Source organism: Cydia pomonella, chromosome 6 (genome assembly GCF_033807575.1).
Source record: "Cydia pomonella isolate Wapato2018A chromosome 6, ilCydPomo1, whole genome shotgun sequence".
Lineage (NCBI taxonomy): Eukaryota > Metazoa > Arthropoda > Insecta > Lepidoptera > Tortricidae > Cydia > Cydia pomonella.
Window position 1 is genome coordinate 15,587,261 of NC_084708.1, and position 19,751 is coordinate 15,607,011.

General features: G+C 35.0%; 1 protein-coding gene across 1 annotated transcript in view; it reads left to right on the top strand.

The window, feature by feature from the left end:
• Positions 1-328: 328 nt before the first annotated feature.
• LOC133519078 (uncharacterized) overlaps positions 329-19,751 on the top strand; it is a 39,675-nt gene continuing 20,252 nt past the window's right edge. The window contains exon 1 of the mRNA XM_061852971.1: positions 329-991. The gene's annotated coding sequence lies outside the window, so the exon portion shown is untranslated. The remainder of the gene's footprint in view (positions 992-19,751) is intronic.

Below are 19,751 nucleotides of genomic sequence, written 5' to 3' on the forward strand. Positions count from 1 at the left end.
ATAACTAGGTAGGTATAAGTCATATAAGTAATAGTATTTGATCATAGTTTTGTAGGTTTATTTTTATTATGTTTAAATGTATGTATAATATAATGTTTTTCGGTTAAATAATTCATGAATATCTTATGCACCAACATATGTTTCTGTTTAACCCAATGGTTGATTGGGAGAGAATGCCTTTTGGCATTAAGTCTGCCATTTGTACATTTTTCTTTGTTTGTGCAATAAAGTTTAAATAAATAAATAAAATAAATATAGCAGTCGCCGTATAAGATTGTATGGTTCGTATCACTTTCCTGCCATTTTTTTATAATTTTTTATCTATGTATAAGCCCCAACGGCATAGCTCAGTCCAGATAACATCGACGATGAGTTTAATTGAATATGTCAATTGGGTTTTAAAGACACATCAACTTGATCAACCGCATTAATTGATGGACCACATCTATCGCAGCTAGCGTCACTTAACATGTTCCAGTTAATTTAACTCTTTAATTAAAAACTAAAGAGCTCAAGTTTTCTTTAGATAAACCATTGTTTGAATACTTTCCTTAAAACAACATTGGTAAATTTGTTTCTTAAAAATATTATTTACCAAAAAGTATGTACCTGTTTGGGGCTTAGCAGCTAAGTAAAGCTCAAGATATTATCACAACAATTTCGGTAATAAGTACCTTATGAAATGAATGAGATGCATTTATCTCGGTATGCAGTGTTATCACGAGAGTCGGCGGACTCGCGCGGCGCTGCGGCGGCCGCAGCCCGCAGTCGCGTCGCGCGCACCGTGGCCTCCGCTCCTCTCGCGCCTCCTCCCAAACCTCTTATCAAAACATTCAGCCGCCGCTCGGGATCGATCCGTGAACGCGCTTGATAACGTGACTGTGACTCCAGTGATACAGTGTTGTTGTGAAACATGTGATTGTCAATTGGGTGCCTTGGAATACGGGACGAATTTTTGACAGCTGACACTTGACTATTTTAAAGCTCGTATGTAAGTAATGTTTACGTTTTTAACGTTTATATGCTTAAATGTCGTCTATAATTGAGAATTTTCTTGATCATATGAATGTACTTATGAAAAATATAGATATCAACCCGACTCTACCCTGAACTTTACCACAATCGTATTTATTCGTAACTGCCTTAAACAAATATGTTTACAAAAAAACTACATGCCCCTACGCAATGTCGTCTAAGAGAGAAAGGATCTAATGTAGTTATTTAACTTTAACGACCTGCTTAGGTCATAACAATTCCTAACATTATAATGGTGTTTATGCCAAGTACTCGGAGTTAAACATATTGAATTAAAAAACATGTGTCCGGCTTTGTATAAATAACCGTCGCTCTTAGCCGTTACGTCTAATAATAGATCACGAGTAAGGCAAAACAGATTTTAACTTTGACGGAGAGTAAAACAGACATATTCTAAGTCGATAGAGCGTCAAAAGGCGCGTGTATTTTTACTCTCGCGCGCGTTCGAGCGTCAAAGAGTTGCCGGAACACCAGAACTTCTCCGGTCATTTAATTAAACAAAAATAAGCTGAACTGCGTACTATCAACTTTTATTAGTAATTTAACTTCACTTAGCTACTTATATTAACGATAGAGAATTCAATAACAAAAAGTTACGGTTCACGCACAAGTGCACAATAATAATCGTATTGAGCCTTGACTACGAGCCCTGAAGGAGCTAGCAAATTTTAATATACCTACACTATATTTAATTCTTATGTAACATCCTGTTAATCCACTTAATCGACGATAGGTTCCAATGAATAATAAAACTAAAGTACATTTTTAAAGCCCGAGGGGCTGGAGTGAATTTGGTTTATAACTAAATTGTTCACAAACTTTTCAGAAGTATTAATTATGTATTGAGACGGAATTATGAAGCGTTGATTACATCGACAAAGTTTTGCTCTGTTTCATTTCCTTAAACATTACGCCCTAATTTATTTGTGTAAGTATATTTTTTACAACAAAATTTAATTTCTTATACTCGTAATAATAAATACTAAACAAAAAGTTGTAGCACGAGTAAGAGCCCGATTCGAACTTTAAGATATGCCAAATCTAGATCTAGATACGATATGGATTGGATATATCAGTGTCAAAGTGAAGTTTTTATTAAAACAAAAAAATCGTGACGTATCTGAAAGTTCGAATCGGGCCGTCAGTAAACGATATCGTGAGCGCATCAGTGATTGCTGTAGTCACTAGCACTTTACAAGGAGCCCTAACGACCGTGCGCTATAGCTCCTGCTTCCATGATAAACACGGTAATGCCAGTGATTATCGTAGAAAGCCGCGAGTGCACTCAATGTGCGGGTTTTTTACTTAACCATAGATGCGTTCGCATCAAGAAAATGCAAATGATTGATGCGCTCCCGTTACGGAATCATGTAGATTTTATTTTCGATAGCAAACTCATCAATGTAAACAACAATTAAGTGTGTATTTATAAAATAACTAGTTTTTACTTAATATATTTATAATTGTAAGTCACTAACCTTCATTAATTTGTTTGTACCTTCTAACACTATATGGTCTTACGAATTTGAAATGAATAATTTTAATTTAATATAATATTATTATAAGAATTTACATACATACAATCGCTGTCGCTCTAACAAATCATTTACGACCGTAGGAAATCCTGTAGGAAGTTGAAATTTCCTAAACTCATTCAGTTTACGAATTTGTTAGGCTTCTCTTATCTATGCGCGTTTAATTACTGTATCCGACATTTCTATTATTTATACATTTATGGAACGCAATACCTACTGTATGTTTGAGTTATCCGCACATTACGATGTTGAGATAGGAGCTCATTGAGGGGAGACCGATCAGTTCGCACACGGTTGATATTCTGATCGTTTAACGAGCACTTACTTCCAAACCATTATAAGTAAAACTCCAGACTTGTGAGTTATATTGACATATCCCGTGATCACACTTACGGTGGATAGCCTGAGACAAATAAGATGATAAGGTATGGGAATAAGTCTGCAGCGCACACGCATATGTGACCTCAATGCGGCGCAATCCTCGACCCATGAATTAATCTGGACAATTCATCAACGCAGCCTGCTTAATTATACTGCGTCGGGACATTCTCCCGCGTTCATCCCGCAGCGCCTTAACGACAAAAACGACGCTACTTTATTGCCACAGGACAAATTAGACTCTTAAAAACCCGTTACAAATCCATAAACCAACTTAGTGGTTTGATACCGCAATGGCACATATTTTTTTTCAATAATGAGTACAAATAACCCTCAATATATATGTTACGGGTAATGTTAGAAGGTTAATTAAACTCAAGTTTACCCTGGGTATACCCAGTATTAATTTGTATTCGGCGTTTACCCGTATACATCTAGGTGTACCCAATAACTAGTGGGAGGGTAGTGTTGGGATACAACAGATTAATAGGGAGCGTGCATGAACTGTTCGTAGGAGGCAGCACAGGAGCCGTCAGATTTTTTGCGCGAGGCGTAAATGTGATGTTTACTGTTCCGATGTAGCCCACAAGATGGCAGAACCTACTATGCACAAGAAAACACGTGACGTGTGAATGTACATGTTTATTGTTCCGATTCAGGCCACAAGATGGCAGTTCCTCCAACGCGCACGGTCCCTATATTGTTTAAATTTTCGGACTTTACCCAAAAGGCTTGAGTAATAATAGTTATACCAGGGTAAGCTTAAATTTAACCTTCTAACATTATCCGTAACATATATTATCGATAACATTGTCTGTTTTAAAAACGGCATATTAGTGGTCTCATCGGAGAACTGCCAACGCTCTTTGAAATAAGGTTAGGTCATAACCATATTATGCAAATTAAAGCAGTCGTTAGTGTTGAAAACAAGTTATATGACAGAAACGAGAACTGCGACTATAACACAGTAGGGCTAATATGGTCGGCTCTTTATCACTTGTCACTATGTCTGTCACGTTCTAACAAGTTTATAAGTGCGAAAGTGACGCATGGCATGACAGGTGATAAAAATGCGACCATGATACCGCTGCTGGTTGCAAGATACCATCGCATAAAATCAATAAAATGTCAAAAAACTAGACGTAAGGCGCTTATCACACCATCCGTGTCATAATCGTTAACCACCCATTTTCGCTTCGAACGTATACCTATTTATTTCAGTTTCAATAAAGAAACTCACTCTTCGTAAGCGTTACAACTACTTATACGAGTATGTACTTAGATGTAACAGACGTATCTTGTCAGCTCATTCGTAATTATTTCTTTTGCTATTAACATAACAGTATAGGTACAGATAAGTTTGTATTATTTAATAACTTGCCATTCACGCCTATCAGTAGTCCACACGCACGGACGTAGTAATTTGCATTGCACAGGCATTAGGTACCTATACCTACCTTGTACAAAGACGTTATTCTTGTAAATATTCTAATGGTCACTGGTCAGCAAAAGCGTTTCTCCCTTGTGCCTCGTACAAGGGAGAAACGCTTTTGCTGACCAGTCTCCAAATTCGTATATTTATTTTATATCTCTATACAAATATAGTTATGGTGTATATATATATATACCTTTCGTAGTTATATATATATATATATATATATATAACACTCACACAAAGACGACAAATCTAATTACAGCCCAACGAAAAAAAAAACTACCACAGATTAGGATATAGATTGTAGGACGCATCTATAAATGGACATTTACGAGTATATTAAGTGACTAACATTTGTGTACAATCGAATAAACTGATTTGTGACCCACCATAAAACGTTTTCATAGTGTCATAATAAATTTACTATTTAAATCAACGTAATGCCAATGACGTATTATGTAAATGTGAAAAGGTCAGGAATCAAGTTTTTCTATAGTAAATGTTTGGTTAGAAATGGTGTTAAAAAGAGCTTAGGCTTGAAGCGTTTGTGTATGTTCTTGTAAAATTAGTAATCAGTGTTTATATCTTATTAAAACATGATGTTTACATTTAATAGGCTATTAACATATGCAAAATGATCACTTCCCACAGACGAGTCATGAGAAAGAACTTCCTGCTACTCGTTATGTAAGCTAACATTGTTAATTTTAAAATATTAGCCCCCGAGCATCCTTTGATCATATATTTATCGAAATGGATTCAGACTAAAAGTCAGTGTCGTTTCCTGAGTCCACTATTACACAATTAATGACGATTCGTGGAGATATCTTAAGATGAAATTTAAAAAATACAAATTGTGGGTGTCGGACTGGTTTGGCGTAACTCCGGAAGCGGACAGGTTTTACGGAGGCGAGATGCAAGTCTATTAATTAGCTTTTTAATTTTCGGTTAAGCCGGTTATAATAATATTACGAGTTGATTCACAAGAGCGGAGGACGATTGAGCGCCAGGTTTGTCGCTCAGTCGTCGTCCTCCGTTCGATGGAGTTAATTGTTAATCAATTTACGACGACCGGTTTGGCCTAGTGGGTAGTGACCCTGCCTACGAAGCTGATGGTCCCGGGTTCAAATCCTGGTAAGGGCATTTATTCGTGTGATGAGCATGGATATTTGTTCCTGAGTCATGGGTGTTTTCTATGTATTTAAGTATTTATAAATATTTATTTATTATATATATCGTTGTCTAAGTACCCTCAATACAAGCCTTATTGAGCTTACTGTGGGACTTAGTCAATTTGTGTAATAATGTCCTATAACATTTATTTATTTATTTATTTATTTATTTATGGAGATGATGTAAAATTTATCCTTATATTATTTATCATTTACGATTTAAATTTCTCCCTATAAAAATACATATTTTGAAAAATATTAAAGTGTGTATTTTAGTCAAAACACCAAAGTAACTAATCAGACTAGGCGGCAAAGTTGAACGCATACTGTAGAGATATATGTATTCGGAAAAGTATTCGGGTGGCAATTACTTTTGGTGCGTTGTTTTATCCGCTACTATTGATGCTCACTCTACAAGTAACATTACAGACAGTACCTAATAAAATTAGTAATTTATGTATGGGTATGTCCTTAAACTACGTCCAAAAGAGAGGTATGATCACTGTGATTGTTATTTCCCTTTGTGTAGTTAGTAGGGCACATCATAGCGGATCTCATTCCAGATCTAGAATAGAGTCTAACTGGGGAAGTACCTCCACCTTACAGAAAACCGCAGCTAAATAACACTAGACCCTACTCATAGTGTTGTGTTCCTGGGTTCCTGCCGGTAAGTAAGGTTGCCTGAGCTCAACGAGGGTGCGGAGTGTTAGGGTCAGCAATGCGCATATAACTCCTCCGGAGTTGCAGGCGTACATAGGTTACGGAGACTGCTTGCCGTAGGGCGTCTTAGTATAAAAAATAAAATTAATTGAACAGTTCCTTGCTTCCTTGAACATAAAGGGTAGTAGGTACAGGGTGTACTCTGTAACGCCATTACGATTACATTGGCGCAGAAAGTCAGTGATTGGCCAATCGATCGATTTAAAGCCCTTCAGCGCCGGCTCTCAATCTATTACAACGATTAAGTAACCTGCTTTCACTAAGTACGTAAATTATGTTAGCTCTGATATTACAACTACTGAAGCATCACGCATCGCTTAGGTAACTAGATTAATTCATCACTAATCGAGTTTCGACTCATTGGGTTTTGTTGACCACGGCTAGCAGTTACTTTAACCACAAGTTGCGTTATGTACCTATTAGGTACTGCCTAATGTAGTATTCTGGGTGCACATTAAAAATTACTTACTTAGATTATTCTGGGTTATACACAGGAATGAAAGGGTAACGGTGTTCAGGATAAAAGTTATATAAGGTATTATTGTTTTTCGTAGTTCACTCAGTCGTCAGACGTCTAATCATATTATTCTTCTGCCAAACCACAGAGTGGTTTGTTGGCAGACGAGGCTCCTATTATATGTAAGCTAGGTAATGTACATGTAACTTATATTATTATCTAAATAACCCTTTACCGCATGCGCGGCCCTATATGGCAGTTATAATTTTCAAGTCACTTGATAGCTATTAAAGTTTATTTTTAAACAGATACTTTTTATTTAAGTATGATATTAAGTAAGGGGTGTAATTATAAGGTGCGTTGGAGTACTTTCCAAAATATCTCACGAAATTCTGGTTCACTGTTCTTTGGTAAACGTTATAACGATACACCTTAAATCCTAATATACGTATGATGCTCAACAACTGAAAACAGTCACAATGCGCATTAATAAAACTTATCTGTATATAATATAGATTCAAGTGAATAAAATGTTGGCGTTAGTAGGTATCGCAAAGGTAGTACATTGCCAATGAATAGGTTGTTCGCCCCAGCCTTTAGCCAGAGAACATCTATGTTCGCAGCATATTAAGTTTTTAAAAAAGTTATGTGTATTCCGTGACCATGAAGCATGACCAATGTTATGCGTTAAAGATGCTTAATTGATGAATTCTACAGGTCACACATGAATTTAAATAATCAAAATATCATAAGTCCATGTTTGAAATAGTAAGGCAAGTCACAATTAAAAAGCATACAGTTAGGCACCTACCTCTTTCTTTAAAATCAAGTTTTATTTCCGAGCGTTAATTTTAAAACGTGTTTACATAAATAATGTAAGTAGGTACAATAATACAAAACTCCTCATTACTCAACTCCTACATACATAAAAAGGATAAGTTTGATAATGGATAGTGTAGTTTTGTTAACATACCATATAAGTAGAAATTACTTATTGTATTTACCGGGATTTAATCAATGGAAGAAAGGATTTAAAAAAATCCTATACTTATCCTTTCAGTCACGCGCTCCGTAAACTGATTTTGGATTCACATATGAAATTTATACAGTTTTATAGTTTTTTTTTTAATTAAATTTTGTGACAGGAAACAATCTGAGGGACGGTTAGGCCAGTCGGGTTTGTTTTATTGCGGCCATTACTGTCTCTTAGCTTGACGCGTGTGATTTGTGGCCGAGAAGAAAAGCGTTCACTTCCGACACCGGCGATAAAAGTCGCCTTATCAGCTAATCAGTCCCTATCACACGGGTGAATTCCTTCGTTAATTATTATTGCTTTAATTAGCATCGAGAGGGATTCGACAAATATAAAAGGCTTGAATGCATATTTAATTACTAATTGAACATGACAAATTATATACATATATTTCTAGGTAAATAAGAAATATATAACCCTAAAAAGTACCCCAAATAGAGATATACCTAACCTAGACAAACCACGAAGTTAAAATGTTCGACAAACATGTTACTTTATCAGACTTACCTCGCCTGTGTTTTGTTATTTTGTTTAAAACAAAACACCACGAAACCAAACAAAGAAATTAGTTTAATCTGACTTACAGACAATCAGATCTTTTACAATGAGCCATATTGTTTACAAACCGCTTCTACTCGTATCCGGCGTAGAAATTGTAGGTACCATTGTTCGGTTTTTAAAAGCATTATGTTGTAAAGATGTTAAATTTTTATGAATGTCTAGTGGGGTTCCCTAAAATGTACCTGTGTACAATCACAAACAATAAAACGAGAGCGGTAAAATATGTGTGAAATGATCTAATACCTAATCTTGCGATAAAGATAAGTCTGACGGTAAGGTTAATGTTGACGACTGTACCTGTGCATCTCCATAGAGTGGTGTTCGCCCACGGCGCGCGCGGCCCGCCCACATGGATATAAATTGTGGCGCTAACTGTACCCAGAACAAATGCCCATGTAAAACATAAGTAATAGACCCTAACTTTTAATTTGGACATTCATTTGTGTGAAGGTGTTTTATGAAAGGAACAAATTTATAGGCAATTTAAGAGAAAGTAATAACATTAAATATGGGCACGAATGTACCTTTTGTGTAGTACGTATTACGTAGATACGTATTGTAAAGAAAAGTTTAACGTAATGTCAGTCTTGTTATTAAAATAAAATAAAAATTCCTAAAAAAACAATTAACACAGCGTGCAGCAATTTAAGCGATTTCCAATTTTTTTTTTAACAGAACGCACTTTTTGGGGGTTTATTTTTCACTTCCTAATTATCACGTTTGATAACAAAGACTTATATGATAAATAATTGTTAACATACTTAATCTGACTAATCGAAAACTAAATTTTCCAATCAAAAACATGTAGGTGTTCTTTTTACCGGGATCGGAAGTGTTAACGATTCTGAAAAAAAGGCTAAAAAGTGAAAGGTAAAATAAATAAATCGATTCAGTAACATTGTCGTATATCACAAAACAAAAAAATGTTGACTGCCTACGAGTATACCGGTTGGTATGACAATAAAGGTTACTGCACATACCAGTGATAAATGTCGTTCACTTAGTTCGCTTTTGTGAATCAACCGAAATTTGTAGATCGACTAGGTATATAGCTACTGGTATGCTACTCTACTCGTACATAAACACCAACACAGTGGTCGTAGTTTTTACTTTATCAAACTTGAATTTTCAGAACTACAAAACAACAAGAATGCATTTGAATATATTGCATAGAATATCTAACTTTATTGCAATATTCATACCTACCACTAAAACTGTAATACAAATTACAATGAAAGTAGGTAAGGTAGGCAGCGTTTTCTTAGGACTGAAACACTATACTAATGATCTCGTCACAGAGAAGCAACAGGATAACTTCTTATAATCCTAGAGTATATTCCAATGCGTAAAGGGACGTTGTATAAGAAGTTTTAAAGTAGATTACAGACAGCTACAATACATTACGTATATTATACTGAACAATTTTCAGGGAGTTACCACTAAATCGTGAAAATAATTAAGGCTTCATAGAAAACAATCAGCCAAAAAACATGAAACAGCTATTTTTCCGCAATCTTGAGATTTACCAAAAATAACTCGTTCTGTATGGTCCACCTACATGAACATGAGCTGGCGTAGAATGGCCGTAAAACGACCTGTATTTTGTGCATTTAACAGTGAAAGATTTTAATAGTTAATATGTTTGTGTATGTAAATTACACACTATACCTATGCCAACAATGTTGTGCGAATGCTGCCATCGCTTTTACGTATTTTACTCTGTTTACTACCTAACTACCATTAGCATATTATTACTCGTGCATAGACTTTGAAAGATTTAGAGAGAGTTTTCTATTTATGTTACTACAATGTACACATGTTATCGAAGTACCTACTAGTTCCTTTGGCACTCGTCCAGTTGGAGTATATACCTATTGAAAATATTGAAAAGAACTTATATTACAATCTAGTATTATTTAAATTTTATTGCACAAATAAAGAAAAATGTACAAATGGCAAACTTATTTTATTCGTACGTTTAAGGATTATAAGCCATTTAATTTAAGAAATATTTAGATAGTGACTTCTAAGATATCTACATAATTTTATAATAATAATGTAGTGGCTCTTACACTACATGCTTAGGTACTTAATGCACTCGTTATAATCAAAGCATCTATTTATTCTCTTATACGCATCAATTACTTGTGACACATTTCCGCCACAGCTATCTCATAAAACATCAACTAAAGAGCATTCCCACTTTCCAAGAACCATAAGTAGGTTAAAAATTACGTGACAGAGAAAGAGCACGGCTCTGAGTTAATTGAAAACGTTCCGTACCAGTTAGATATAAAACTACGCGCGAGTTAATTAAAACTAAATCCACTTTTTACTTTCCATACCAAAATAATAAAGTAGATTAATTACGTACGTCCTTTGATTTATTGGACTTAATCGCACACCATACTTCATAAATCCAATTTTATTTAAGTAGAAACGAGAAACGTAGCTTTTGCTTAGAAATGACCGAGACTTACCCGTTGACAGCGAAATTAATAAATCAAATATATAGATTTGGCTACTGGTGCCTTCCTGCAACAACGTACGTTATTCATTTGGGCTTCTCTTTGGTCTATGTTTAAGGTAGAAGCTGCTTCTGTAGATAGTAATATCACAACATAAAGATGCGAAAATTACGTAAATCTGCCCCTGGCGTCGCGGCGCGTGCTGTGTCCCGCCTAGTGTCAACATCTGCGCTTAATTACTGGCGAATGCCGGCCTCTGTCGTTTTTACCGTAAACGGTGTTTGTGTTAGAGTTAGCTCGACCCCTGTCCAAACATACACACACCAAACACCGTGAAATTTGTTGATGAAATAAATGATATCTGATAACTCTAGGCAACGCGCTGTGAAAAAGAAAATACCAGATGTGTAAAAAATATTTGAAACTGAGATTAATTTTATGGTAAGTATACCATTCGTCAAATGCTATACTCCGCCATCAGAGCCTTTAGCACACCTGTCACTGACCATTTCCTGTCCATTTCCGGGCCCTTGAGTAAGGATGGCAGTCAGCGTTAATATTTACTTGTTGGACCCGAAATGTAAAGCGAATTGTCACTTTCAGGTGAAAATTGTCACCGCTGTGAAACAGGGGCAAGATGGGAATAATAATTGCCAAGGATTTAATATTTTTAGCACCATACGTTAAAATTTATTCGACTGATTGTGCTTCTAACAGCTATAGATATACAGGATGATTTTTTTATCTCTGCAATATTTTGCAATGTGTACATATATAGGTCATACTGTGCAAGTTTTAATATGGGACCAACCCCGAAGCAAAACGAATTTGTTGAAACATTTTGACAACTTTTTTTTCGCGATTTCGGGGTTGGTTCCCTGCATGACCTATATATTCATTATCGCAAAATGTTGCCGCGAGTATAAAAAAAAATTGTATATTCAATTACTAACATACAAACATTCCTACTTACACTAAAAAAAAAACAAATTACCATTGTTGCTTCTACAGTACAGTAATATAACTTCTTTGCCAGACGTGTAAAAAAGATTTATGTAAACTTTACTTGTTTGTAAACAAAATGATTTATAACGACAGGCTTATGTATCGAGCAAGAAATAAACTCGACCTAGGAACGGTTACTCATTAAGATTTGCGAATATCGATATCGTCGCGCTTTAGAAGTTGTGTAGGCATAGCGAGCTGCAAATTGCATAACTTTATTTAGTTCGTATGGTATGTATGATTTAGAATTTTGCTATACTGTTCTATGTGACCTTAGATAAGAGGATTTTTTTGCTCAGGGGCGAATTTTCATACAGTCACTAATAATCAATTAATTATCCGCAAGAGTATCTTAGCTTATTAGAGCCAGTAAGTAAATACGTTAATGAAGTTACAATACTTATGTAGTAAAAAAATCAACGAAATCTACTTTCAAACAAATAAAATATGTAAATGAAGATGATAAAAAACTTATTGTATTGTAGGAAACTCTGTGTTACAGGAGCCAGTTCCGTCATAGGTACCATTTTCTTAATCTACCTACATATTCATACAAATTGTACAAAGAATTAAATTGAAACTTACAGACACCTATGATTATTTTTCTTCTTATTATATCTGTCTTATTTTACTAAGTTATATAGCGGAACGCATGCCTAAAACAAGTGATGATACTGATGATACCCGCTACAGCATAGCTAGCCTGGATTAGACAAGCATCCGTGATTTAGACGTCAAACTGTATTCCTAAATGGTTGTAGGTAATTTATTGGTATTAAATTCTTATACTGTGTTTACACGAGTCATAAGCCAAAGTTATTAAGAAAACTAATCCCGTAAATGTAAATATCTATACTTATTTATTAGGAAACAAAATGCAATGTTTATGAAAGTAAGGATGAAGTAAGTATACAAATTTATTAGACGCAAGAGAGGCTATAATTTTTAATAGGTACGTAGGTGAATATTTATGTTCTATGGGAATGTTGTAAAATAGGTAAGAAGTCGAATCTTACGAGTCTAAACAGAACTCGACTCACAGGCCAATTTGAGTTTTAGTCAGTCTCACCTGTCAGTATCAAAAGTGACGTTTTGTTTGGAGAAATGTCACTTTTGATACTGACCGAACAGTATCATATCGGAAACAGATCGGATAACTAAAACTAGAATTCTGCCGTCCTATCTCTAAAACCGCTCAAAGCTGCATAATACCAGTTTTCATTTGGACAAATATTCTAAAAGAGATAAGAATTCTCTATCGACTGGTCTTGGAATCATATTTTTATCTGTTGTAGTTACGGAGATACAGACTCGACCTAACACGCTAACTGCATTATAATTTGATACTTCTCAATACTATAAAAACGCAAACCTACATTATTCTTCTATAAGTAATATAAAAGCGCTTAGCCAGTTTTTTATTTTAATTAATCTTTTACGTTATACATAGCTAAAACACATTTACTTGGAAAAACTATTAATATGTTTTATCAAGTACAATTTTTTTTATTAAATACTACACAAAAAAACAGTTACTATGCTTAAACATGGCTAACGTTCTTTAACCGTTTGTGTAAAAGACTTCTATTGCGATTCATGTAACAAATACATCACTAAAACCTATTTAGTGTGCTTAACGGGTAATTATGTTTGAGAAAAAGAATAATAATACAACAGTTATTCACGGCCAACCAACAATGCCACGCTAAAACCCCGCTAAGTGTAAAACATATTCCCTTGAATTTTATTACGTATAAGGCAGACAGTTTAACAATGCGCCGTGCGCTGTAAGTTGTCTTTTTTATTCGGTGACTGATTGATGCATGCTTATATAAAAAAAAAACCGGAAACCGAAAGTAAGTGCTACGATTTACATACTAAAATGGAGAACGATAAACCAATGATAATTCACGTCGGTAGTGGATTTCTACGTAGCGAGAACATGGTCACTACGAAGACATGATCTAATTTAAAAAGCAACTATATACTTAATAGAGAGTTCTGGAATTGCTCAAACATATTGAGTTGGTCTTCCAAAGGTCTAAGTAGCAAGTGTCAGCATAAACTAATATAGTTAGTAAGAGGGATTGAGCTAAGGCAATCTTAGTGGCGTAATGTTTCGAACTCTGCGGAGTGATGCTTTTATATCAAAAAATTTCCTTCTAAACTCGCTCATCTGAGGTATCTATGATAGAGAAACAGCGAGATTTATGAGACCTGGGGAGAGTAGGAAATCTAAATAGGTACCGTTAAAAATAATGGCAGGTAGAGTACTAAAATCAGTCCTGGCAGAACACTTTGACCTATCACTATAACTTCAGTGGATTTACCTTGAGACCGTAACGTGAAAGTCCAAATCAAAATGCTTTCTAAATTAGTGTTCATGTTCATGGTGCAGATAGTCTATGGTAGATGAGTAAAAGAGCCTTGACAGTATGTTTAAAGTGGTAGAAGAAGGAAATATAACGTGTTAGAGTATATAAAGTAAGGAAATGAAACAGGAGACAACACGCTGCCCCGTCCTGTGCAGGCACAATAAAGTTTAAGAGCAATCCACCTCTGTTGACGCCCTACTTAATAACTATGAAACTAGTTCACTGTCACAGGAGATACATTAAGAGAGCGCAATATACCTACTAAGATGTCGAAGTCACCCGTGTTGAAAGCATTACCGAAATCCAAGAATGATAACACCGTGATATACCATATCTGCAGTATTTTTACAAGAGCGATAATTGTACTGTGCAGAGTAGGGTAGCCGGGTTAATATTGGTTCGTGAGCGCGTTTCTGTTCAAAACGGTAATCTGTTTATGTACAACAGACACTCAAGAACTTTAGAGAGGAAACAAAGAAATGGAAATAAATAGAGCGGTAGTTTGAGAAGGAGAAGGAATTGGACTTTCTAACGGCATCTTACCAAAGCGACGGGAAAATATAAGAAGAATAGAGCTATCGAGGATACATATGATGATATGATCAATAAGGTGAATTAGAGGGAGGATCATGTTTTGGCTCGCATCGTCTTTTTCAACGGCCTTAGACGAGACGAACATTAAAAAAAGTTAAGTAGATGCATTAGAAGGGAAGTTTAGATTTTTCTACTTAACGAGAAAAAGTTTCAGAAGAAAAGAAGTGCAGATTAATGGAATCGAAATCAAAAAAGGTATTAATTGAGCTTTGTAATAGTTACTAACTCCAAGTAACTTAAGAAACTACCACACTTTAGCGGGTCCCCAAATTCAACGGAATTATGAAAGTGAAGCCTCTGATCATCTCCGCATATTGTACTACAGCCATTCCATAATGCATGAGATTAATGCTTTATTTTTATGCGAAGGGTGTTAAAGGTTGATTTTGGCTGTCCTATATAAAAACCTACTAGGTAAGGTGGGTAACTAATTATTGGAAATTCGTTTTTTATCTTATTTGTATCAATCTCGTAAGTACTCACCCGATTACAGAGCCACCTGCTCCAAAATCGGCACAATTATTATGATTACTACAGATTTATATGGCTCTAAACCTAGTAAGTAGCATGTTAACTTACCTTTTACCGTAGTAAAACTCAGGAAGTCACAAATTCCGTATACAAAACTAGTAGGGATCTGAGAAATGATAGGTTTTAGTGTAAATAGTCATTTAGCCTTACTAGGTTTTTGAACTGGCAATCAAAGCGCGGGGGGCGCATTTTCAAAAGTGGGCTTCATTAGACACTGGGCCTTACATGGATCAGGCACCTTACAATGGTTAGTACTCTACTTCTTCACGTACATTTTTTTATATAAAATTTAACACATTTTTGAGACTGACACAATTTGCGTTTTAAAATTTTTAAAAAGTTTACGACTGATTCGTCAGTATTTTTTAAGTTTTTGGTTTTATTTTTGCATGCGAATAAATACATATACGATTCAGATGTGATTTAACATATTGAATTTCTCTTAAAACTTAGTAGTATAATACAGGTTAACATGATTTTGTTAATACAATAAACGTTTTTTGTGAATATTTCCAAGACTTAAACCTAGTGAGCATTACTAGTTCGTCATTTAACGGGGTTTTAGTATAGGAATGCATACAAATTACTTCAATATGTATAGTCATTACATAGCTAAAAAATGGTTACAGTCCAATAACGTGTTTATTACAAATGTTTTCTAAGTAATATTTTAACAGATAAAATACTATAAAATTGTTCAGTACCTTTGCGGTTATTAAGCTATGTTTTGTTTATTACACAATTCAAAATTACGATACTATAAACACGTAAATTGACTTGGCCGTTATTTAGTTATTTTTTATATGTTATTCAATTCTAAAGAACGGTTAAGGTATACTTAACGGTGTTTTAGGAGTAATATCGCACATATTTTAGTAATTATTTGCAACACTAAAACACAAAATTGTGATTTTCTAATTAACAACATAATATTTGAGGAAATGGTTTTCAAACAAAGTAAGGATAAATTTAGTTTTAATTTTTGCACAAAAGAAATCCGGAAGAAATGTACACATTTTCTAGAGATATGGGTTTGAACGTTTTTTGCCTATATCTCAAAACTATAATTTGTGGGTTAGATAGGTTTTAGTGATAGGACGGCAGAATTGGAGTGTCAAGTTTTACGAGCATAAAAAACTTTCAAGTCATCGATTATTTAAGAACTAAAATCAAGTCTGAAAAACTGAGAACTGAGAGCCTACCGCGAACCACGTTCGACGTGTTGCGTCCCTGGCACACTTACGTACGAATTTACAAGTGCGACAGAGAGGCAACTCGTCGAACGTGGTTCACGGTAGGGCCTTTGGTAAGTCATAGGTACCATCACACCATATACACGCAATGTATTAATACTTAATCAAGTTTTCGATTGGAATTACTTTACTGCTAGGAATAAACCTATAAAAAGTAGTTCGTTCGCGTATCATTTCTAGTAGATAAATTATGTTTAGGCTTTATAGAGACCATAACTACACGTTAGTATAATTTTTCCATTATTTAGTATCTACACTACGATCAGAATCAGAAAAATAATTTTATTACAAACCATGGCCTTTAATAGTATTTGTACACTTTAAAAGTAAAAAAATTATACCCGTTTTCATATACTTACGCATATCAGTACGGTCACGTCTGAAAATATCGATACGGGCAAAGTGCCAAAAATATGTATACACAACCTTAATAGATGGGCTATAAGGTCGTGTATACATATTTTTGGCACTTTGTTCGTATCTATAAATTTAGACGTGACTGTACTAACAGATTCAAGAAAGTTATTTGTTTTCGGAGAGCCTATCGCCAATCGCGAAAATCGAATTTTTTTTATCTGCTTCTCTATCGCTCGAATATGCAAGATTGAAGCAGATAACGTATTTTCGATTTTGTGTTTCGCGGTAGGGCCTCAGTATATGCTAGTGGCGCTCTCTACACAGAGATTTGCACAGAGATTTTTTGATTTGATTAGCATGTCACGGTGACGGCGAGTAACTATAGGCTGACAAGCTGACATTGCCATTAGGCCACAGATCACGAAAAAACGAACCATCAGAAACGGCCATGTACAGTAGGTTTCAAAAGTGCATGGACTCATTCATAAATTGTCCATGCAAATTTGAACCTGATGGTACAAACGACTTGCACTTACCACGTATAATAGTCGCTTTCATTCTAATTTTGTATAGGCAATAGGAACGTGACCGGGCATTCCAGTTTTGTCCACTTATAGTCCGAGCGTAAGTAAATTAAAAATGCTTAAATACCAGAACAATGTTTCAGGGACAAACTTTGAATATTGTTGCACAATTATGTGGAATGCAAGTTACAAGTGTTGTACAAGCGATTTGCGACGATCACAACTTACACACTTCATAATGCAAAGTCTATCGGAGGTAGTCTAACCATTAGGCACTCTTTCAACGTCGCCCTATTGTCCTGCGATGGATGATGATAAACATTCTCTACGTGATGGAATTTTTATATTTCCGATCCATAGACGCTGGCGGAATTATTATAGAAAGAATAATTTATAACTGCGCGGTTATTGAACATCCAGTGTGTCCTTAGCCATTGGACAAACCCTGAATTCCCACGTAGGGTTACTTCTCAAGAATGCTCTAACGTTAATATTTTTTAATTAGAACAAAAGATAAAAAAAAAATTTTTCCAAACAAGAGCTATTTCCAATAGTCGATAACAAAAATAAATATACTGTATTAATCATTGGCAGTGTTTTGACAATTTGTTCTAAAATGTTCGGCAATGATGACATTTGTCAAAATTCAGAATTATGGACGGTAAAGAAAGGACGACAATCTCTTATGGTAGAACTGTTGCAAAAGTGACCAGCTTTCAGCTTTAAATAATAGTTCCTAAACTATCCGGTGGCGCTATGTCGGCTCATAGATATTACATGAACCATAGAGGTATTAATATAGGGATGAAATGGGGGAGGGGCAACAAATACCCCGACCAAATTGAGTAGGTTGTTTTTGGTATGTTGTCAGGAATGTTAAAACGTGTTTTTAATTTTGTCGTATTGCGTATGTTCTGTCCCTCACGGGCACCCGCGTATAGCACATCTATATAAAATACTAGGTCCATGGCATTTCATTTCGGTGTATTGTGGCGCCATCTATTTAATGTTTTTGATGGACACTCCATAATCTTATTATTGTCAATAAGAAGGTTTCATGCCTCAGGAGCTACTAACACATACAGGCTGCTCCAAAGTAATATTGTAATTTGTTAATTTCTTCGTAACTCCTACACCGGTTGTTATGACATTTTGTATAGGTACTGGTTCTAAATAATATGTACATTTTGGCCTTGTCCAATAACTAGGGCCACACTGTGTAAAATAATCATTGACATGATTATCAAAGAACGAAAATACAAATTAACGAGCGTGGCTTTGTTCCCAGCTTTTGTAGTCCGCGTTGACAACGGTTGCGTAAATTAAATGTCAACAAAACACTTTGTAATTTTAGTAGCACCTAAAAAATGCTTATTACTTTTTTCACTCTCCCTTTTAGAAAATATATTGTTTCCCTGAAGTGGGGGATTACAGTGAGACAATTTAAGCTCTAGAAACCTTGCGATAATAAATTTAGACACACAAACGCTATTCATTTGTGAGAACATTAGATATTATGGGAATACTTCAGGAATACTTACGTTTTAGTGTAATAATATATGTAAACTTTAAACTCATATATATATTACTAAACATTTGTATTAAACCAAACCTTTTAAAATTTAGAATTTTATATCTTCGTTCTGGACGATTGTCACAGGAAGTGTGGAAACCGTATACCTACATAACAACCGGTGCCTCACTTGATTATTTTTATATTTGACAACGCTTCGCTACGCTCGGGATTCTGCTTCTACTTTGCATTTAATGTACCGCTCTCGCCGTTAATACATAATTTTGTTCTCTTTATTGCGTCTAATCTACAATTTATTCAAGTTTATTCCTTGCATGCGGATTAAATCAAGATTAGTTTAGGAATTCAATTAGAAATAAACATAAAACCTAGACTTAGTAGTATGATTACAGTAGCGCTATGATATTATTTTATATCTAAGTTATGTTTCCTGTAAGAGCTCGTATCTTTTACATCGAACGAAGCTACGCTTGACGTATGATCTGATAAATTACTTGCAGTTGCGACCATGCCGCATCCCATGTGTAAGGGATATTTATATTCAGAATTAAAAATATTATACGTATTTGATTTCTATCTCCATACGTCCTACTCGCACTTACATAATATGTTGATGGTGGAAGATGTGAAATTGGTATCATATTCTGATAATTTGAATAGGCTTCCAGTCCAATGCTCTAGCATGATGTGAGTTGAGTCATCCGAACGCTTCGCGTTTAGTACAAAACGTCGTATTTATGTCTAAAGTGGCATATTTAACATTACAATCGTGACTTGGACATAA